The following is a 19,181-nucleotide window of genomic DNA, read 5'->3' as shown; positions in this document are numbered from 1 at the left end:
TCTTTCTCTTTCTCTTTCTCTTTCTCTTTCTCTTTTTCTTTCTCTTTCTCTTTTTCTTTCTCTTTCTCTTTCTCTTTTTCTCTTTCTCTTTCTCTTTCTTTTTTTCTTTCTCTTTTTCTTTCTCTTTTTTCTTTTTCTTTCTCTTTTTCTTTCTCTCTTTTTTCTTTTTCTTTCTCTTTTTCTTTCTCTCTTTTTTTCTTTCTCTTTTTCTTTCTCTTTCTTTCTTTCTTTCTCTTTTTCTTTCTCTTTTCTCTTTTTTCTTTCTCTTTCTCTTTTTTCTTTTTCATTTTCTTTTTCTTCTGAACAGAAAACTGTGTCTGTATAAATCACATTATTTTCTTGGATGGGAATGGGTAAGCACTTCAGGACTGTCACTTGAGAGTTCTGGGTTCTGATTTGCTCTGTGGAGTTCAGGCCAGTTAACTGTGATACTGGTAGACTACAGTTACTATCCCAGTTTTTAGAGTGAATAAACATCTACAGATCCTACTGACTTCAATTCCAGCACCTTTATAACTCAGATATTAGCTTTTTCATAAGCCCTGTAATCAGATAGTCTTGGAAAATAACAATGGAATTCCTGTGAAAGGTCACATAGATTTTTAAAATACACTTCTCTCCTTTGCACTCTGAAACTTTTTTTTACCTTTCAGCCTGAATCTTTTGCAAGCCTGAAAACCATCACTTCTAGGCCTACAAAAAGAAGGGGAAGTTAGGCCTTCTATTGAAGCCTTCTCTGGAAACGTCTTGAAAAGAGATGCCTAAAATTGTGTTTCTTCACCTGACAGCCCCACGACATGAGGATCACAGGACAGTCTGCTCTACCAGAGCTTTAGTGTCAGTCAGAATCTCTCCTCTTCTGTCGTGTCCAGCCTCAAAACATGGGGAGATGCCTTAAATTTGTCATGGAGCTAGCTTCCAGGCCTGCTAATTTCAGCCTAAGGCCAGAGTAATTTGTCATTTACTGGAATACCAATTCTACCTCTACAGGGAAAAGAAGGAAATTCACATAGTAGATTGAATAAAAACCACTGATTACATGAAGCTTTTCAAAGAATTAGTCCTGAGGTAAACATATTAAGGACCACGTGGATAAATAAAATGTGTACACACACAGAGACACTAAAATGCATGTATTTATTATGCACAAATTTTATATATTTATCATTCTGAGAAAATCACCTCTGCGGAAACTATTGCCACTAACGCACAGCTAATTTTTCCTTATGTAAAACAGGAACTTGCACAATAACACAGGGCTGATCACTGGAAAATATTCTTTTTGTTATGACAAAAGATTATGTGTTTCTGTGCAATTTTCACAAGTCTTACCTAAACAGACTGAAAGAAACTTATGAAATCTGAAATTTGTTTCATAGATTGTACTTCTAAATTTTTAATCTGTATCCTCACTCTGGTTTCCTTTTTCTTTTCGTCTCATGTACAGCTATATCAAGGCAGTGCTTCTTGGGCTTTGGGTCCTTGTTTTATTTTAAAAATATTAGAGTGTCAATGTTTGAACCTAGGATTGGTTAGAGTGGAAAATTCAGAATTTATATTAATTGGCTTCTCTACCCTTCCTATTCCAATCTTAGATTTATGGGCTGTTTTTCACCTATAATACAGAAACATTCTACACCCAGCAACTAAATGTTTTTTATCCATGTGCAAGAGAAACTCCACTCCTTCCAGAATTAGGCCTCAGATGTGATGGCTTAATCACTACATTCTCAGCTAGGGTATGTAACACAAGCCGAAGCCAAGATTTCAATGCCTGTTAGATATGTTTATCTTGTTTTTACTAGCATAGCTTGTCTACATATATATTTAAAATATCCTTCAAAGTTAGGTTCTGAATTTACTCTTAAGTCAACCCCTACATAGTTTTGCGAATAGCACTCAAATTATATTTGCAATCAAAAGAGTTGGAGCTGTTTGCTCTCTTCATCTCTGTATCCCTGGTTCCATGTCTATAGAGAAAATAACAGAAGAGGTTCTGAAGGTAAATGATGTTTGCAAAACATTTAGACACTATAAAAAATCAAATGTCATATGAAGAAAATGTAATTTTCTAACTTAACTGCACATCTTTCATTCTGTATAAATAGGCCTGAGGACACACAAAAACATCAATGAAAAGATCAAATACTAAATTGCTGCTCAATAAGTGAGCATTGTCTGAGTTATGAATGAACAAGGATCCTATTTTCAACATGTGGGGTCTCATAAGTGTTTACATACTGTTATAATGCCTGGGAACAGGCAACAGTATTACGATGGGATTACTCTGCAATTTTTCCATAAAATCATACCTTTAGATTCAGTTTATGAAAAAGGACTTGTCATTTTGTTTCGAATTACTCCATATCTCTTCTTCTTTCTCCTGCCTTCCCCAGATCCATGAAAACAGGGCTTCTGCAACTCCTACATGTGCTCCCTGCTGCTGCTTTCTTCCTCAAAAAGTTCAAATTCATTTGGCACACAAGGAAAGCAGAAACACTTCTTTTTGACAGTCTTTTTTTTAACTTCCTCTGTGCAATGAGACGCCTGAAATAGCTTCTTAGCCATAAGCATGGCACAATGCAGAAATGAATATTCTCCTCTGAGAGCAGCAACACTGGCACCACACAACGTTCCATGAGGTGCACAAGATGTACATACTTGGTCATTATTAAAAACATGGAACTTTACACAGAACATTCATGAAAGACAAGTCAGAATTATTCCTAAAGAAGCAAGTTGCCTGGCGTGTATATTGGACAACAAGATTCAATCCAGATGCAGCCCTTGTGGTACAACAACTGACTCATTTTTACAATATATGGCTATAAAATGATGTATGTTGAAGATTTATAGTGGAAAAAATGTAGAAGCTGAAGACTGGGATTATGTGATGGCATTGGCTGTACCTGCAGCCTTATGATCTGCAACTGTTTATGGGCACGAAACTGATACCATTAAAAATACATGATTTAATCATTTCTGTTATATATAGTGAGGAATGATCCTCAGTTACAAAAAAATAAGTGCTCTCATTTGGATATAAATTCCTAACAAGACGGATGGTTCTTTCTACTACTGTAAAGTTACCTACTAGTGTTTATTTCCCATACTGTTTGCTAAGACCAAATATCTGAAAAGTGCTGCTTTACCATTAAGGGCTTTATGGCTACAGCTATGGCACAAGACAACATTTGAAATGGTGCAGTCACACTCAAAAGTGTATGAACAACACCCATATTCGTGACAATAAGGAGGTGAAAACTTTGATAAATTCCCATTTCAGGAGTTCAAAAGGATCTAAAGATACTTTGTGATTTTACTGCTTGTACACCAGGAAACTGAACAATGTTCTGATACTAAATGCTCTAGTCTAAAGGAGAATTAATTGTTGATCTTGTAAAATTCTTTCTGAAAATCACAGCAGAATATCTCTGTACTTCATATCAATAAAGTAAACTTTACTGGAAAACAAAGTAACCACTTTATTCCATATGGTTAATAAATTATTTAAAATTATGCAGTGAACAGCACTGCCTAATTGTAGGCAGAGAGAAAGTATCGTCCTAAAAAAATAAGCACACATAGATAGTGTCTGGAATCCAGATGTGGACACTGTAATGATAATGCTGGAAGAGTGTGGCTGGAGTTCAAATTTTGCAGATTCCTGAAATCTCACAAGCTGAATAGAAACAAAAAATGGAACAACAGAAGAGATTTCCAATCCTGGCTACTTATGAAAACATGGAGAGTTTGCATTTTTCTCAGCAGACGCAGTTATGTAGTGAGAGTTACTTTCAACAGCTTAATGAAAATCTACAGATTTCAAATTTTTGTTGACCAGAGCACTCCTCTTAAAGACAATAAAATAGCTATGTGCATAAACCTAAAATGGGTTTGTGCCAGAACTTGAATTCCTTACATCAAAGACTGATGGTCTGATAGGTATGATGTCAAGGAAATAATTTCTTCTTGTGTTTTTCTTTACTTAAAAGTGGCACCACTTTAGTGCACTTGCTAATGAAATAGTAAAGAATATAATAAAGACTTTTTTGCTACACAACAACTAATGCTGCTATGACTTCAAAATTAATTTATAATCATTTTATATGACTAAAGTGACATTGAGTCACAGAACAACTATTTTTTATCAATGAAAACCAATTTTTCACCTACATTGAGGCATTTCATTTAAAATTACAGATTTAAGAAGGGAAAGAGTGAAGACTTGGAAGATAAGAAATATAATTTGGAATTGTGTATTACATAGAAAAACTACGAAACTTTCATGTTTCCAAAAAGAAACCTCTTGAAACAAGCTCTATACAGGAAGTTTAATCCATATGAAATTTTTAACTATTATTTTTGTATCTAACATAGATAAAAAGGAGTCAATTATCACTAATTTTATTAGACTTCCTGATAGATAAGGTCAGGGATCCCCATCCAGGGTATTGACCTATTTCTAGAAAATTCCATCTTCTATACTAAACCTCCTGACATTTATGGAAGATATGGTTGGAGCTATCATATTGGAACTCCTGGAAACAGATGCTGGCAAAACAAATACCATGCAACACACAGACTAGGATGACCCACTCTCAGATCAACCACTCTCCAAAAACATATTTCCCCTTCAGTGTAAATAAATCATTCCTGTATCTTGGATGAATCTTCCATTGCTATGGAGAAAGGGAAGACTTTGGCCAGCATCTCTTCTATAACATATATATTATCATTTCCATTTTGAAAACAACTTAAAAAGAAACTTCTTAATCATCTGTAACAGCTGGTTTTTTCAAGTAACTTTTACATTTTTGTTCTTTTTCAGTTACTTATAAGGCAAACAGACATTTGCAGAACATCATTTATTATTTCACCATAGTTTCTGTAGGTGAGAAAATGAGTATTGACTGTACCAGTTGGTGAGAGTCTTCATCTGCTAGAGACAAAAGCCACCTGAGGCTATGACATACTAAAGAACAACTCTTCGTTATTTATAGTCTCATGCTGAAAATCTCTGCCTTTCTACTGCAGATTGCAATGAGTGTACTGTCTCTCACTAACAATAACCATGTGCTAGGGTATTTCCAACTTCTTCTGAGATTTCTGTTCACATATCTCTTTGCAACCTTCAAGGTCAGCATCTGTAATGTATCTTTGTGTTCCAGAGATATACAGTTGTTGCTTCCTGTTCATACTCCAAACCAAACAGATTGACCCCAAAGTGACTCCAGTCCTGGAAGACAGCTCTTAAGAGGTGTCTTCCACCATCTATGTCTGAACCATTTACTATTAAATGACTCAGTTTATCCTCTAAAATGCACAGATTTCTGCACAGATTAGCCACAGTCAGGCACCAGTGTCATGGATTGAACACTAGAAGAGAAGAATGCAATTCCTCCCATGCAGATTCATTTTGTCATTAACAACACCTATGTGGCAGAACAAAGTTCAGATTCACATAGTAAAAACCTCCTGGAAAATGGGTAAGTTCTTATGCAAACATAGCTGTCCTGTTTCTAATATCTGAGCTAATATAAAGGTGGGTCAGATCTGTTTTCAGGAGCTGTAGGGACTTTTTTCTCTTGCAGTGCAGAAATCCCCCTGTATAACGCATGCCATAACATTTAATTTCTATACCTAACACCATTTGTGCTTAGACCAGATCATAGTTTACAAGCTACGATTGCCAATGTTTCTTGAGACAGTCCAGATGACAGGGATTACATTGCAACAAAGTATCCTGTAAAAATATCAAGCCCGATTTTCAGCATTGCTAAGCACTTTTAATTCCAGTTGATTTGCATTGGGACTCCAGGTGCTGGCACATCTGGCATTGATCACAATTACTCTGGTTTAGTATTTCCTATTTTTATGCAGCATTAAGTTTCTAAGTCTCCAGATTAAATTCTCTCTTTCTTCATTCTCCTAAGCAAACTGGAATTTGGAGCCCACTTTAATATACTTTAACTTTTTATTTTCTCTGTCTTGGGAATGTGTGGGATTTGTCATATCCTTTCCTTTGGAAATCAAATGCAACTAATCCTTTGCAGTCTGTAGCTGGTTGTATCTGTTAGACACAATGATATATTTTTCTTAACCTTTACAAGGCTATTCCTCAGTCCTACTGGCCTAATTTTCTAACAGACCAAAAAGCAAAGCCAGGCTATGGATTCGATTCACTGCAGATTCAGAATCCCACTAAGAGTGCTAAAAAATTCCTCTAGATAATTATGGAAAGTCAAAATGCCCCTTTTGTTTGGGTGGGGTTTTTTCCCCCTATTTAGAAACTCATTATTGAAGTATTAGTAAACATTTATGTTGCAGCCTGGTCTTCAGGACCAGTCAGGATGTGAAGATCATTAACACATAAAAATGAAAATGGAGCTAAGTGTTTACATATTCAGATAACCTCTACTGTGGAGTGCCCAGTGATTACAAAGCATCCTCAACTTTAAATAGTAACTACACACACAGCAGCAATTCAGCCCGAAGAGAGAATGGGGCCTTAGATTATTACAAGAGAAAATTTTGTGCATGACAGTCATTGCAGAAGAAAGTGCAGAAGCAGACAATATTTCTCTGAGTACTTTGTACATCCTTTTTATCATGGATTTCAAAAGTGTTTCAGGGTTCTTCCCATTTTTAAAGTATTTTACCTATTTTTTATGTTTCAGGCTATTTTTTTTTCTTCCTCATTATTACACTGCATGTAACTCACTGCTGATATTAAGCTTTCCTGAGCCTTTGTCAGGGCATCTACTGGTTTTGTTGCTGGATGCTTTATGTAACTCAGGAGTCAACTAAGTTTCTTTTATTATTCTTTGCTATGTTTTTCTGTCTAAATCCTGCTTGATTGAAGACATTTTCTTCAAATATCCTGGCACTTTTATACTTAATTACTTTTCTAATGTCCCAGGAATATGGGTGGTCCAGGCCATATGCATCAGCAGCTTGTGTTGGAATGAGGGAAGCTGGGCAGCTGCAGGCTCTCACACTCACTCTTGGAGCAAAGCTGCCAGAGCTTTTTCATGTAGACATTGAGGAAAATTCAAGACATTTTAACAAAAATATGGAGAGTGTGAGAATAAAACTTCTGACTAAAACTGCTTCTCTAACTCATGGAAGCAGTTCCAGTGAGTGTGCTTTCATGAGACAGACAGATTTTGGTCGTAAGTGCTCATGTTACCATCTGGGTAATAGAAGCTCAGACCCCTTGCATATATTGTAAATAATTTTACAATATCTAAAATTTTTTGTAACATTATATCTGCATTCATGGACACATGCACCGTACTCAATTTAAAACCCTATAGTCCTTATTGCAAGGAATTTAGAGGAGTAAAATGTGAGGCAAAACAATGAGGGATGGAAGGATAGCTAGGAAAAAAGGGAACTTTCTCAAAGATGTTAAACTTTTTTCAAAGAACTCAACATCCTTGTCATTGCATTGTTGCTTTTTTTTTTAAAGAAATGTTGTCTTCAAGTTGCAAATCTTCTGATTTCTAAGATTCTTTTAAGTTTTTTATAATTTTAAGAAACTAATCTCTAGTACTTCAAGAATGACAAAACCAGATGTTCTTCCCACTATCAAAAAATGTTACTGAGACTTAAAAAGCGTGAGTTGTTTAAAAAAAATTTTTTTTGGATAAAGAAGGACATATTTTCTGGAATGCAAAAGGATGAATGCTAAAATAACAGAGTGAAAAAATTAATGTTTAAAATGTACTTGTGTGGGTTTTTAATTTAATGTTGTGTATTTTCTGAGAGTAAGAGCAATATAGTCAAAGGCCTAATGAGAAAAGTACAGAAACTTCATTATGTCACCAGTTTCTCATATGCTTGAAGTTCACTTCCTTTTCATTGCATATTTGATTTTGTTAATGAATGGTCTTATTTAGCAAGACACTTATCACACACAAACGTGACATGAATTATTTACCTTATTCCCTTATTCTAGCTAGTGTTCACAATTTTCCCTAGGCATGTTTTATTCATGCAAAATGCACAATGTTCTATGCAATATCAAAATATCTATGCAAAATCTGAACATATGCAATAATTACTGTTATTCAATTTACAATTTCCAGTTGAGTAGTAGACTCAGGATAAATATATAAACTTCTCCAAACATTAGACTTTTAATGAATTTTTTATTAGCACTATATTTTAATTACTGTTTGGGGGGGGTGTCGATTTAGGATTTTTAAAATTAATTTCTTTAATATTTATTCAATATATTTCACCCAAATGCAACAAATTCCCTGAATGAAAAACAGATTGCAAAAGGAACATTCACTTTTTGGGCATTGTTAGGAAGAGTACGAAGCAATAGAAGAGAAAGGCACCAACACTGGGGAAGAACTTCCATTTTGATTGTCAGTCATACCTGAGACACAAGTATATAAGAAAATATCACTCTACTGTATCTTTTCTCCCCTATCCTTCCTATAAGTATATATCATCCTTATTGCAATAAATTCTGCTCTGCTTTGATGGGCAGAATGATTCTGCTGTCATTTGAAAAAACAGAGAGGAAAATTCTCTTGTGTATTGCAAATTTAAGTTGCACCTTCTGAGTTTTAAACACTAAACAGCAAGACAGGAAAAGCAAGAGAGATCCACTGCACAGACTGCTGGAAAGCACATGAGCCTTACAATATTTCTTTAATCAATACAGCATATGGGTGTTGATTACTGCACATGAAACATGGTGTTCTCTGTTGCATTTTTAAACCAATACTTAGAAAGTCTAAGTTGAAAGAGATCCTAGTATGACTTCCTCTATATGCTAATAAAATGTATAATATGAAGTCAAAGCATACAAACAGTAGCTTGTTACAGAGCAGACTGATAGATTTTCTTTCATCAAGTAATGTTTTAAGACTAGGAAATGTATTTAATATTTAATACATTTATTTTATATGTGCATGAATTTACATACTTAAATACAGCAAACAGCAAAACCCACAAGTTTTTTCCTAGTACCAGGAGTCAGAAATTGCAAAAATTAAAATGGTCAATTTCTGAGCTAATTTATCTGTCTTGTGGGAGAGAGAAAACTAAAAGCCTTAGGAACACAGTATAAGCAAAAAAAGCTTGGCTTGTTGCCGAGGTCATGGGTTGTGCTATGTGAAAACTAGAGTAAGAAGCAGCACAGCATTTTAAAAGACTAGCTGTGGCAGGCAGAGAGAAAGAAAACATTTTTGTTGTAACATTGTGGGACTAAATTCAAGGCAGCATACATTTCATTCAGATGCAATTTTGTGATATTTTAAAGGAGCACATTAAGTGAAGTCTTCTTGGATTCCCCAACCCTGTTTATTTAGCTTAATTTTTTAATACACACTGGCCTACAAAAAAGATAAAGGCATTCTAATTTTTTTTCAATTTTTTTTTTTTTACTCTGTGTTAAAGCCAAATAATGAGGTTCTTGGTCAGAATTGTGTTTGGACAGTGACCGAGTGAATATTCTCTATGGAAAGTTTTCTCAACAAGGATTCTCTTAGATTTCTGTGTTCAGTGCAAAGAGTTTGTCCCAAAAGTAAAAGAAACAGCGTTCACAAGGCAGGACCTGCCAATTTTTAACTTGACTCCCCTCCGTGTTTTTTTTTTTTTTGCTTTCCAGTTTCAGCAGTTTGACATATTGAAGATACCTTATTAGTAGTTCTTTCACAAGCAATTGTTTTCTAGACCACAGTGGAGAGCAGTGCCTCTGTTGGAGCTAACACTCAGCTCTCGTAGCTTAGCTCCTGAAGAACCTTGTACAAATGGCCTTACACATCCATCACTGACCCTAAAAGAGAAATATAGGCAATATTTATACTCACTACTTTTCCTACTCCATACAAGTCAATACACAATTTGTGTTCAGCAGCAAATGTTGTAGCTAAGCAAAAATTAATGATGGTATTTTTAAAATAGACCTTTAAACCCCCAGAAGAGTCAGAATAATTAATAGCTCAATTAGAAAGATGCTGCTCCTTGGAATGGCTGAAAAACTGAACTTTCTGGAAAAAAGTCTGTTGGAGATTATGAGAACTTCCATTAGTTCCAGCACTCAGAAATGATCACCTTTCCAACAGTCAGAGGCTGGAAAACAAATCTAGAAAGAACCAGAACACGTTTAAACATTTCAGAGTAATAGTTGTACTAATATATCTTTTAATTTAAGGGACTGAAATAATTTTAAGAAAAAATGGTCTTCTAGCACAGCAGCAGCAAAAGTCATTGGTAGCATTTGTGTGCAGTAGCTGCTCTGTACCCTGCATGAAGAGTTAACGTGAGTCCTTCCTCCGTGAGTCTCACTCAATCAATTGCATGTCTTGCACATGGCTAACTTATACACAGAGGCTGTAAAAATGATGTAGATAGAAAAGCTTTCAGCCAAGTTGAGAGATTTGGAGACCTGACTACAGCTTGGGTGTTTCAATACAGTTCATATCTCTGGTATGTTTAACATTACTGTAAAATCAGCTTTTCAATGCATTCCCAGTATTTCTTTTGTGTTCCCTGATGAATAAAAAATTAATCCCAGAATTCTGTAGGACAGAATCATATTTTGGCTTGTACAGTTTGTTTCAGCACAGAGAATCACTGCAAATCCCAAAGTCCCAGCACTACTAATAAACTGATAACCTGAACAGGGCCTCATTGTCTGACCACAAGCTACAGAAGAAGCTAGAATTCACAAAGTCACCCTACAATAATTCAACCACTGTGGCAGTTTTCGTGTTATTTCACAGTGCAGTTGTTTTCCATTCAAGAGGACAGATGCATTTAAGAAATGTAACTTCAGAATAACTAACTTCCATAAAGTCCATAAGGAATGCTGAGCCTGGCAATAAAGTAAACTGAATTTAAAAAGTATTTATTCTGTAACCACACTGAGCTTGAGGGCTGAAATGACCACATTATAACTTTTTAAATAATCAAGCCATAAATACACAGCTGATCAACTGTGTGAGAACACAGGCCATATGCTGCTTTATCAAACATGGGGTAACATTCTTCAACTAGAATAATATGCCAGGGGGGTGAGCCACTACGTTGCCTGTATCCATTTTCAGACATGTTTTTACTCACATCTCCTAATTCTAATAATCATGATCTGATAATTTTCTTTCCTCAGTTTTCATATGTAGTCACTTCCTATAATCTAAGATTTCAGAATTGGTAGATTTGCAATCCCCATTCCCCCATCCCCCTGTACCACTGAGGGGAGGAGGCAGAGAATTCAGGGATGAAGCTGAGCCCAGGAAGAAAGGTGGGGTGGGGTGAAGGTGTTTTAAGGTTGGTTTTATTTCTTATTACCCTAATCTGATCTGACTGGAAATAAATTAATTTCTTCCTCCGAGTCAGGTCTGGTTTGCCTGTGATGGTAACTGGGGACTGATCTCTCCCTGTCCTTATTTTGACTCACAAACCCTTGGCTGTGTTTTCTCTGTCTGTCCAGCTGAGGTGGTAGAGCAGCTTTGGTGGGTGCCTGGAGCCCAGGGTCAACCCACCACATGAGTCTAGATGTGTTAAAATCTGTAACTTTGCTAATGCTGAAACATTTGAAAGTGTCTGGAAAAGCAATAAAATAAGTGCAGAGCTCTACAATACCTATACTAGTGCTTAAAAAGCTTTGTTAGGATAATTCAGCCATTCTTTAGCAGTAGAAGCAGTAGACACGGGCAAACACATTCACAGCCCATGATTTGGCTGACAGACTGGAAAACCCAGCCTGATAAATGTTAAACCAGAAAATGCAGGCAGCTGTCCCACCTACTCAGCTAAACTACCAACATGGTATTGCTCCAGCACTTTTCAGTGCTCCTTCAGGCAATATTACCAGATTTTTATACATCAACAGGCACAAAAAGTGTTTTTGTTACACTTTAAAGCAGAATCCCTAAAACTTCTCATGGTGTCAGAAACTTTAGGATCAACAGCAATTCCAGCTTCTTTGTATTATTTAATAGGTCTGCTAATCCTGAAATGTTTGTAGGCTTTGCCTTCTCTGTTCTCTCTCATCCTTGATTCCATCACTGTGCCACAAAACAGGGATCAAATGTGCAGCTTTGAAACTACTTTCATTTGTCTTTGTTTCTACTTATACATAACACACCTTAAGTGGAAAACAAGGTTTTACATGAAATATATTCTTCCTCATAACATACATTACAATGTTTTCTTGGTAATTGTAAAATTTGGCAGTTTTATTTATATCTTAGTATTAGACATTTATAAAGTATTACTTCAATATTTACAAAATTAAATAATATCCAAGTTTCAAGAGAATTGTGACAATGGAATTGTCTTCAGTTATCATATTCTTCTTCTTCATAGTCACATTCCAGCACTATAATATGCCATGGCTATTAAGTGATACTACATCTACAGCTAATTTTTTTGCTCGGAGTAATAATGAACGGATTTTTAAAAACATGATACAGGAACAAAAAACTGTATGTATAAAATATTTTTCAAAATATTAAGATAGCTACACTTACATTATAAGAATTTCCTTTTTAAAAATGAAAGATGTGTTAACAGAACTTACTAAAAGTATAATTAACTTTACTACAATCCCTTGGCAATGGTTACAGAAATCTGATGTGATCTAGTACCTTGTGCAGTCTGCCATATTCAGTACAAGGATATGCTTCAATGATGAAGTCATCTTAAGACCAGGTTCTGTAATCTTCTGGCAATCAGCTACATGAATGTGCCTGATGTATGGGCAGCAGTTACTCATCAACTTGAAACTTAGATCAGTAATTTGGTTATTCTCTGTTGAAATACTTAAGGTTCAAGTTGCACATCTGACATACATTAAGGGCATGATCCAAATACCCACTGAAATCAGCTGAAAGATTTATTCCAAATTATCTGAATGAATTTAAAAAATACATTATACTAACAATTATTTGATCATTATAGTAACCTTCAATGCTGACCTTCAAAAGTTTACATTCAGCAAGGGTTTTCAAAGATGTGCCTGAAAATTTTGGAGAGTCAAGCAAGACAACAGACATTATCTGTTGGCATTTCTCAACCTGAGCCTTTGAAGAGAAAAGGTGAAATAAAACATTCATATCCTTATGCTGTCAAGTAAAATATAATCACCATATGTTCTCCATATAAGACCAAAATATGGTCAAATTTCAAACAAATAGTTATAATCCATTTAACAGTAATTTCCAGCGAGAAAGCGGCACATAAACCACTGAAATTCTCCATATAATTATTATGCTTGGGAGCAAAAGGAAAAGGAAGAAGTACCTGGAGACATGAATTATGGCAGACACCTGAGACAGTGATCTAGTTAACAATCTCTTTTGCAGAAGCCTGGAAGGGTTTTTTTGATGGGCAAAATCAGTAGCAGAATGCTGTTCCCATATATTATATTTGTTCTAAAACTGAAAAAATTGAAATGCTCTCATTTATAAACTGGAAGATCATAATTCATATATACCAATGAAAAAGGAAGACAAGACAACCAAAATTTTCTGAAAGTGACCGCGAGAAAGACTTACAAGCATAATTAGATAATAGTTGAAAAAAAATTGCTTTGGGGAGAACTTTTCCTCTTAAATTGATTCTTACTTCTTTAAAGTAATTTGAGAGGATAGCTCAGTTCCAACACCAGAAAGTCTCTCAAAAAATACAGGTTTATTTTCAGTTTCTAACTTAAATACATCTGTCTGTAAGAGTTAACATTCTGCTGATTAGCAAATCTTGAATCAAATTGCAGCCATTGGCAGTATTTCTGAAGACAACAGCTCAAATTTACACAAGAAATTAAATATTTATGTCTTAGTAAGCCTAACAAAAACAAAACAGGGAAAGTTTGACATTTTTTCAATACTATAACATCTTGTCATGCCTAGATGCTCACTAAAACAAGAAATGCATTAATCTCGCTAAAAGAAGAACAGATCCATGAGGTATACATATTATTCTGAAATTTGAACAGCATAATCCAAAGGATCTGTTAAAAAATGTGTCCTCTAGCCAAGCAAGAGTCAGGTTCAACATTTTCTACAGCTGACACCATTTATGGAAGTAGCAATGAATATTACTGTCTTATTATTCTACCTTTGTTTTCCCAGCCTTATGATTTATTCACCTATGGTAGATGCTGAGATTCAGTTTGAAGCAAGCTCTGAATGTAATAAACTATCTTCATTGTTTCTTTCCAGGTCCACAGTAAAATATGTGTTAAATTCAGAGGGGGTACAAGGAAAGGTCCTCTGCAATCACAATAATATCGAACTCTTCTACAGAATCCTCCATGCAGGACCACAACAACTATGCATACTCTAACAGTGCAACATTCAGTGAAATTACAAATGGACAGATGGATCTGTCAATTCAGTTTATTGCTTTTATCATTCCTCTGAGACAATTCTTTAACTGCTTAAATTCAAAAGATGTCAGTTAGGCATACAAAGTGTTTCTTTTGACATATAAATGCTTTGTAAACGACAGTTTCTTTTTAGCTTCTACAGAAAACATAGATGTGAACCATTCCTCCCCATGAAGTAGTCCCCCCAATATTTGCATGTAGAGAGCTCACTGTTTTCCAGGGTTTTGAAATTGTGTAATAAAACAGTTGATGGTTGAACTTGGTGATCTTAGAGGTCTTTTCCAACCATAATGATTACATGATTCCACACCAGCCGTGCAGCTCAGACCACAGCCCCAGGAATTCATTTGCAAAACACCCACAGAAAGTAGTCTGGCATGTCCTCCTGGGTACCAAATAAGGCCTATGGAGAGAAGAATCCAAAGAAGGAAACTTGTATTATAAATATAGTGGTAGGGATTCTTGCTGTGCCCCACCTGTCCAGCTGCTGCAGAAGCCAGATGTGCTTAGCTACCTTTCCTGAGGGGAGCAGCTGTGTAAGGCACAGGCTTTGTTGTCTGACAGTGGACACCACTAGCAGATAGGAGATCATCCCAGAAAAACTAGCCAGAAACTGAGCAGCAGCTAATCACCCATCACACCTCAGTATGGCAACAATGAACCAGGAAATGCTCCCAGTTCTTGCACTTCCAGCATTTGTAGCATACCTGAGTGGTCCCCACTACTACTTATCAGTGGAAACTAGAATCGAGCCTGCTTTACTTCCATCTTACACTGAGTGAGGAGATTCACACCTTGGGTTTCCGGCTCTTCTTTCTGCAAATTTAACGTTTGGATTCCTTCTGCACATGAAGTTTTTTTAATGGAGTAACTGACTTTAAGTTACAATCAAGGCAGACTGTCTATTCTTTTCTGGCATAATGCCTCATCTTTTAACTTATGCCCAGGTTGGCTTGCTCTTTATTTTCAGGCTGAAGTGGCCTTTTAAACAGATTCTTCGTCAATTGTTTTAAATATTTTTATGTTAAATGTCTTTTCTCTCATTCTCAGGAGACTGTGGCCCTCTTTGCACATTTTCCCTCGTGCAGAGGGATGCCAGCACTAGAAGGGAACTGGCTTCGTGTCTGTCAAATGTGTTCTTAAAGTGTTTGTGCAGATCTCACAGACAGACAGACAGAATATGGTGTGGCTGATGACACCCACTGGCACTTTTAGCACTATGGATGCAAATAATCTGGTGTGTTTTGAGTTCAGGACAAGTGTAGCATATTTGTTTTTTCTACGGTGCGTCTGTAACAGCCTGCAAAATGAATGAAAACCCTACCATCAAAATAAATGGAGGAAATATTTTACTGGTAATGCATGGTGATATAAATCCCATCAAGTCCCATCCCTCTGACAGCTAGCTGTGTTCAAGGTGGGGTCTGATATAGTGCAGCTGTGTTACCCTGGATCAGGCTCCTCCAGGAACAGCTATACTCTAAGAAACAGATGAAGAAAAAAGAGCAGAATCTTGTGAGGTTGCAGGGGAGGCTGCAGAGAGGGATTGCACAGAAAGAACCATCTCGCAATCACAAGACGGTCAGAGCATGTAGAGCCTATTGGTGCATTCTAGGCTGTCACACCACCTCCAACTGAGACGTGTCTGTTGGACAAAAGGACACTGTGACTTTGGGAATGTGATTGATGTGGATAACACATCAGTGAGGATCTGCAGATAGTACTGCAGACCTCATCATCAGCATGGATAGGTTGAATTTGTCCACCCCAAATGATTGCAAAACAAGCAGGTGCAGTGTAGGGCTACTATGGCAAAGGCAATCAATCATCTTTTCTACTGGTAGTGATCACCAGAAGATAAAATGTCAGTGGGGAAAGATGTGTGCTAGTTCTCAGGACAGAACATGAAATTCAGTTGTCCAGATTGTAGTTTTGTACTCCATACCATATTGGTATATGCAATGTGGGATAAAATACTCCTGTCGTCGTTTCCTCAGCCCAAAATCTTCAGTACATATGAAAGGGAGCAGCTTAATGGTGAATATCACATAAGCAGCTGCCCAAGGGAGGTATTGGGAAATCTATACTTTCTGCTGGTCAAGAAGCACCAATTGTTTTAGCACGGCATGACCAAGTCATTCAAGCAAGAGTTTACCTAACCCTGCAACAGGCCTCTTGCTTGTTGGCTCTCAAGCAGCACAGCAACAGAAAAATTATGAATCCTGGGATCTCTGTATAGCAAAGAGCAACAAAGATCCCAAGATGGGTCTGAATCACCTCTGGAGACCTCTCCCACTCTCTAATTGCTATATAGATATATTAATTTTCTAGGCACTATCTTATCTTAGGTGCCTAAAATAAAGTGAAATTCCCATTCTCCAAAGGAGAGATTGTAGGTAGCAGGTAATCAGATCAAACTCAGCAATCCTGACAGAAATAGCATCCCCTTTGCTGGAATTCAGTATGGAGTGTATAATGTTAAGTGCAGTCTAAAAGACTTTTAATCTCTATCTGGAAAAACACTGTTTGCTTAACATAGACATTTGATACCACAAATAGCAGAAATCTAGTGTTTTCCTCCATGCAAGCCAAACCAAATTATACTGAAGCAGTTAATACCCCTGCACAGATTGTTTCTAATTTCTTTTTCACTTGTACTGGTTTTTGACTTAAAACTGGATAATAGATCTCAGGCATGAGGATGAGAAAGTTCCAGTGTGAAATATGCATTCAGACACAATTAAATAAAATTAATCAACATTTAGATCTTACTGCAATCATATGTATTTCTCTTATTTTCCTTCATCTAGAACAGTAAAATCTTAAATTTCTTTTCTAAGGCCCCTATGGATTCTCTATGAAACTTCAGGCACTCTTGAAGATAAGGTATAGAAATATGAAATTTTATGTACACTTTAGTAAAACAATTGCTTTCTCAACTCAGTTGGAATTTCAGTGTTTAATAGAATGCCTGAAGAGTGAACAGCTTGGCCTGAGAATCAATGTTAGGATACATATGGAGTTTAATACTGTATTCTTGGCCCCAGAGAAGTAAAATCCCACTTAAACCTCATCTTTCAAACCAGTTGTGAGGGAGAATATTTTGAAGGTTATTGCATCTTAGGTCCTACAAAATTCTGCAAAACAGACTTTTCCTGCATGATGCAGTAAAATCATTCTATAAATGTCTTACTTTTCTTGCATATACAGATCACAAGTGAATGCAAAAATAAATTATAAATGTAAATAAAATAAGGTAAACAGTTAAATAAAATTCCTTGTCTGCGGGATTTTTCAGTCTAATATATAAATGACTGACATGGGTTTTTTTCTTGATTGCATAACAGTATACTATGATCTGAAATGAAAGTACAACAAAACAAACATGGAGCAAACCACAGATAAAGATTTGTCCCCATAGATTTAGAAAATAATTGCAGCGAAATTATGAAATGCTTATAAGAATATCAAAGTTCATTTAGTTTAATCTTTCTATAGTTTCTTATTTCCAAAGAATATGAATTTTTATTCAGGGTTTTTTTGCTACACATACACTACTTTACAATTCTGTCTTTCTCCCAGAACCGACTGGATTTGTGGAATCCACCCTGCAAGGGAGAACACAGTCTGCAGCACAGAAGGGAATTTGAAGAAACACTTTTGTGATTCCAGTATTGGCAATACACTTTGAGGGTAAAAATTTGAAAATCAACATTCAGAATTGAGGAAGTACTCTCTGGGGCACATGGTGATGCCTTGAAATGGCTACCTGACAACAGAGGCTACATATGATTAAGAGAATAAAGCGGGTATTTATTTGAAGGGCCTTCAAAGGTGCACCTTGGGAGTCAAAGGCCTCTGAGGGGCTCCACCCAAGATGGACCCTGGGTCATGGGTTTTTCACACTTTTATAAATTTGGTTCATTTGCATATCAGGGTTAATTCTCCAATTATAATTTCAAGTAATGATGTAGTTACCCCAAATTTGCTCCCTCTGTCCAGAGGCTCAGTTTACAATGGGACTATCTTTTTTGTATCCTGTCTTTGTCATGAATCATAAAATGAATTGTGACATCCTTTCAGATGTTTGGCACATTACACTGATGGCTTGTCTCCACATGCTATTTTTCTTTTAATTTTCCATTGTCCAAAAAAAGAGCTTATATTAACATATTCCTGAATTAGCATTTTTCTAAAAATAAATAGCAGAGCATGTGTAACTTATACTATTCTTCAGTTACACAAGTTTGTACTCAGTAAATATAAACAATCATCCTCTTCTTCAATAAAAATAAAGAACATAGCTCAGATTCAATCCCCAAGTGATGGCCCCTTTTAGTTGCTTGATAATGTCCGAAGAAGCCAGAATTTGTCCAAAATGAGAATTCTCCCAATTAAGCTGGAGCGGGGGGAACACCCCGCAGATGTCAAGAAATGAAAGGGATAAATTTATTTTTCCCAGTGGCTTGTGTTCTCTTATCCAGCTGTTGTTACCCACAGCAAGTGACAGACTGCTGTAACACATTTTGGGCATGATATGCAATTGCTTTATACCCTTAGGTCTTACCAGTTTTGTGTCTAAAAGCAGAAAATTTTCCACCTATACTTGTTCGGCATCAGAAGCAGAACAAAGATATCTTATGCTTTCTAGGTGGGGCTCTGAGAATGTCAGTGGTGTAATAGGGTACCTTTTGAGCAAGAATCAACAGGATCTCTAGATTTTTATAGAAATACATTGAAATTCATTAATAAAAATATTTACTATCTGTACCATACAGATAAAATCTTAATTACCATGAGTTTGTGCAAAAACTCCCATGCC

At 36.1% G+C, this 19,181-nt stretch overlaps 2 long non-coding RNA genes across 3 annotated transcripts in view; one reads left to right on the top strand and one right to left on the bottom strand.

The window, feature by feature from the left end:
• LOC121659837 overlaps nucleotides 1-3,472 on the top strand; it is a 7,865-nt gene extending 4,393 nt beyond the window's left edge. Inside the window, exon 2 of the long non-coding RNA XR_006014471.1 lies at nucleotides 654-3,472. This is a non-coding gene — a long non-coding RNA (uncharacterized LOC121659837). The remainder of the gene's footprint in view (nucleotides 1-653) is intronic.
• The window catches only part of LOC121659838, a 30,465-nt gene that overhangs the window by 7,575 nt on the left and 3,709 nt on the right, over nucleotides 1-19,181 (bottom strand). The window contains exon 1 of one of the 2 annotated variants that reach the window (XR_006014472.1): nucleotides 9,660-9,802. The exons of the other annotated variant lie outside the window; for it this stretch is intronic. This is a non-coding gene — a long non-coding RNA (uncharacterized LOC121659838). Of the gene's footprint in view, nucleotides 1-9,659; nucleotides 9,803-19,181 lie in introns of those variants that run through there. 2 annotated transcript variants of the gene reach the window in all.

This window comes from Corvus kubaryi, unplaced genomic scaffold (assembly GCF_017639235.1).
Source record: "Corvus kubaryi isolate FWS band 111438036 unplaced genomic scaffold, C.kubaryi_AGA036_p1.0 137, whole genome shotgun sequence".
Classification (NCBI taxonomy): Eukaryota; Metazoa; Chordata; class Aves; order Passeriformes; family Corvidae; genus Corvus; species Corvus kubaryi.
This window is presented reverse-complemented; position numbering and strand designations above follow the sequence as displayed.